The following is a 4728-nucleotide window of genomic DNA, read 5'->3' on the forward strand; positions in this document are numbered from 1 at the left end:
ATATCCTTGTGTAACCCCAGGGTCAAAGCCATAGACGGTTACACATGTGTGACTTCCAGGGTCAAGCCATAGACAGTCAACACAACCTCAGTATGAAATAACTCCCAGAGTCAAGTCATAGGCAGCCTACATACCATGATCACTGTGAATGTGAATGAATGCACATATACATCATACCATATACTTCCATACAATATAACCATAATGCCCACCATCATGGTGGGGCCACAAGAGAGAGGAGTCAACTAGAACTAGGAGCTTACCTTAGGGAGCTTAGCACAAGCCCACACTCCAATATAATAAGTATGCTCCAACAAAATCCTCAAGTGCACGGTTCTCTAGGCACACCTAGAGTAGGAACCATTCACATCATTAATTACATATTAATTAATCAAGTCATATCCACGACTTAATCATTTAATGATTCCACTTTTCATACTCATATGCCAATAATATGCCCATTACAAGCCTAGACCAATTATTACTTATTACATATTTTAGTGCATTATTACAAGCCACTTTAATCTTCAATTACTTACATAGCTTAGAATCACATGCAAGGCTCACTTAGATTATTTTCAACTCATCCAAGTCATATTTATGATTATTATAAGTTACTAAGGGTTCCCCTAAGCCCACTTAGCTTAAATATCACTTTTACGGTTTTTCCATAACTGTACATGCTTCTGTTTTCTAGTTACTGGGCGTGACTCACTTGTTATAAAATTCTCATCTTTTAGTATGTTAATATAGACTCAATTATCTTTCCAAAAAGGTATCATATGCCTCATTTGAAGTTTCCTAGCTCCGGTTATCACCATTTGAAGTTGGACAAACAAAGCTGTTTGCCAACTCCGAACAGGGCCCTAAACATCCTTTACCATTTCTGCGATTATGGAAATTCTACTAAATCAATTGCTCTAAACTTTTTATGTAGACAAATAGACACCTTTATATTTAATTAGACATATTATGAGCCTAATTTGAGTAATAATTGAGGGAGAAAAAATTCATGGAAGTGTCAGCCATGTACAGCGCCCCTGCACATGCCTCCCTGTGCAGTCCTCACTCAAACGAACATACAGAATGGAATATATCTTCAATTGATACCAAATTTTGACACCACGTAGATAACATCTCAATATTCAATTTGATATAAGGCACATCCCTATATGACCTCTGTGGAGGAAGATATGATCTCCCCAATTTTGCCTAAAAACTGGTTACTTAGCCTTAAATGTGTTTACTTAACAAACCTTAATTACTTTTGATTATAAATCCTAATTCACATTAATTCTTGGATTTTTCTATTATTAAGTCACATTATGAAATATCCTTAGTCCCGTTATGTCATGATACTTAAATTTTACTAATTATTTAATTAGTGTACCTAAACCTTACTTTAGTCCAGTTTTAGAGTTAAATCCTTGATTACTTTTGTTAATTAATCTCTACCCTTAATTAATCACCTAATTCATCATCTCCTTAATTTTAACACAACTAAACCCTTATGTACTTTATGGGGCAGATTTGATTAGCTATATTAATTAGGATTTTTAGCCATTATTAATCATGATTAGCGAGTTTTACTTAGAGTTAACTCACCTAGTTAATCTTTCTAATCATTTTTCCACACTTAACAACTTAATAACATTTTTTTGTCATCAAACCCTATCCTTACATGATATGGCTGAAATGTTCATGGTCCATTTTTGAGTTCATAGTCATCTTTTTACATGAACATCACTCAAAGGTCCAAAGGTGGCACCTTTAGTCATCCAATCCATCATTCCATGGTTCCAAACACACACACACTTAAGAATCATCATCAAACCATGACATTATGAAATTTTAAACAACATTCTCCTCATGAACATATCAAAACCAAGGCACTCAACAAGAAAAATGGAGGCTTTTTGGTTCATATTTCCCAAGTGGGAGCTTACATCTTCAAGGTTTCTCCTTTAGCTCAAGTCTCCACCTTTTTCCACCAAGAACACACCTTTAGGCAAGCACACACCTTCATGAACATGCTCATGAGTTAGGCTCAAGAACATAAGAAGAAAAGATGATATTTTTCATGAAAACAATTTAAGAACGCTTACCCAAAAATCAAAGGAAACAAGCAAGCAAGTGTGATTCTTCAAGAGAGCTCAAGAACACAACTCCATAGCCTTTGCTCTCCACAAAACCATGGCTGTTTGGGATGATAAGGGACACGAAATTTTTGATTCACACCATGAAAATGGTATGGTTGTGAAGAGGAGAGTGAGGGGAACAATCTTTGTGAAGGAAGTTTGGTGGTTTAGAGAGATTTAGGTGAAGAAATCTTAGAGAGAAGTGAGAGAGTTTTCAAAATTTGAAACTTAGAGAGAGAAGGAGGTGAAGGGGCTGCTGATCAGAAATGGAAGGGAAGGAGAGGAGGGTGCCCTAATGAGGGGTGCCATGTCACTTAAGTGATGTTCGTCCTTTAGTGAGACCCGGTGTAATTTTTAACTAATCCGTCGTCAAATTTTTACCCGGAAACTCTCAAGACTCTAACTTTAAGTACTTAACATTAATTTTGTCTAATTATCATGTTCATAACTTAAAAATTTGATTAGTAGATCACAGATCCACTAACAGTTGTTTAATTGCACTGTAGTCTTTACCGGTGTTCTTAACTGTACCCGGATTTCATAATCTTCTTAACTTTAACATTTTTGGTCTAATTATGACTTGTTAGGCATATATTGGTCTTTATTTCTATTTTCTTATCTTTTTCCTGTTCCGGGATTCTACCGGATGCTGCTACAGCAGTACAAAATACCCAGCAGAAGTGACTTTTCAAAAATACCCCAATATGGGTATCAATCTTCACCAAAGCATATCCTAACCTCATTCATGATGTTTATATCATTAGATTAGCTCTCTAACTATAATTTGCTAACTTGGAGCTATTCTACTAACTGTTATTACGTCAGCAGTCAAATTTAACAGATAAAAATTCATCTGTGCATAATACCTCAATATGGGTATCAAAATTCTTATAATTTTATGCTCATTCCATTTATGACTATAAGGTCCTCATTATAACCCTCTAATTTAAAAGTCATATAATTAGGGTTATTATATTCACCACACTTTTTAAAAGATTTTGTCCTCAAAATCAGATCATACCTGATATCAAAATCGGGATATTGCCGGAGAATATCATCCTCCCGCTCCCATGTGGCATCCTCTTGTGTCAATCCTTCCCATTGGATCTTGATCATGGGAATAACTCTATTTCGAAGTTGTTTCTCATCTCGAGCAAGAACCTTAGAAGGTCCAACAACGAACTTCAGGTCCTTCTTAACCTCTATGTCATCATACTGTACAATGTGTGAATCATCAGATATATATCTGCGGAGTTGACTCACATGGAAAACGTCATGTAAATTCGCCAAGTTGGGACGTAGAGCAAGTTGATACGCCACCGGTCCGACCCTCTTTATTATCTGGTAGGGCCCAATGAACCGTGGACTCAACTTCCTCACTCCCAAGGCACGCCCAACACCTGTAGTAGGTGATAGTCGGATGAATACATGATCCACTTCAGAAAACTCAAGGGGTCTGTGCTTGGCATCATAGTAACTCTTCTGACGGCTCTGGGCTTTCTTCAGCCTATCTCTGATCATCTCAATCTGCTTCGTAGTCTCTTGGACCAAGTCTGGCCCCAATAACTGTCTTTCTCCGATCTCCGTCCAATAAGTAGGTGCTCTACACCTACGGCCATACAAGGCCTCATAAGGAGCCATGCCCAGACTGGCATGATAACTGTTGTCGTAGGAGAACTCAACCAGTGGCAGGTACTTGTCCCAAGTATTACCCTGCTCAAGCACACACGCTCTCAGCATGTCCTCTAGTGTCTGAATGGTCCTCTCTGTCTGCGGGTGATAAGCAGTACTCAATCTCAATTGAGTACCAAAGGCCTCATGTAACGCTTCCCAAAAGCGTGAAGTAAACTTCGGATCCCGATCGCTAACTATGCTTTCGGGAATGCCATGAAGCTTCACAATCTCTCTAACATATAGTTTGGCTAGCTGCTCTGTGGAGAAGGTCGTCTTGACTGGAATGAAATGGGCGGATTTAGTCAACCTATCAACCACAACCCATATGGAATCAAATCCAGCCTGGCTTCTTGGTAATCCAACAACAAAGTCCATGGATATACTCATCCACTTCCACTCCGGAATATCTAATGGTTATAGCAAACCAGAAGGCTTCTGATGCTCAATTTTTACCTTCTGACAAATAAGGCACTTATTCACAAACTGGGCTATGTCTTTCTTCATCCCAGACCACCAAAAATTCTATTTCAAATCTTGGTACATCTTAGTTGCACCTGGGTGGATGGTGTACTTACCCATATGACCCTCTGTTAACACTTCTTCTACCATTGGTCCCTTCGGGACAATTAACCGATCTTTGTAGTATTTCACATGAGAAGCATCGGTGAACACAAAATCTTGCTCTTTCATCATTTGGATCCCTTCATCAAGCACTTGGGCCGCTTTAACTTTTTCCATTAACGAATTTTGGACTTCGACCGTAGTCATGAAATATGAAGTCTCAAATGGTGTCACAGAAATTCGCAAATCCTTAAACTCCTCAATCAAAATGACAACTTCTCTAATCATCATGCTAGCCACACCCGTGGTCTTTCTGTACAATACTAGAATTCTAACCAAGCAACAAACAACATAA

General features: G+C 38.1%; 1 long non-coding RNA gene across 1 annotated transcript; it reads right to left on the reverse strand.

Moving 5' to 3' along the window:
• Nucleotides 1-307: 307 nt before the first annotated feature.
• On the reverse strand, nucleotides 308-2360 carry LOC133296464 (uncharacterized). The gene is made up of 3 exons (XR_009749506.1): nucleotides 2106-2360; nucleotides 1947-2020; nucleotides 308-348 (listed from the first exon to the last, which is right to left on the reverse strand). It is a non-coding gene; the product is annotated as an uncharacterized LOC133296464 (long non-coding RNA).
• Nucleotides 2361-4728: the final 2368 nt, after the last annotated feature.

This window comes from Gastrolobium bilobum, unplaced genomic scaffold (assembly GCF_033153095.1).
Source record: "Gastrolobium bilobum isolate Gb01-03AN ecotype WA unplaced genomic scaffold, APGP_CSIRO_Gbil_v1 utg119451, whole genome shotgun sequence".
In the NCBI taxonomy this organism is placed as follows: domain Eukaryota; kingdom Viridiplantae; phylum Streptophyta; class Magnoliopsida; order Fabales; family Fabaceae; genus Gastrolobium; species Gastrolobium bilobum.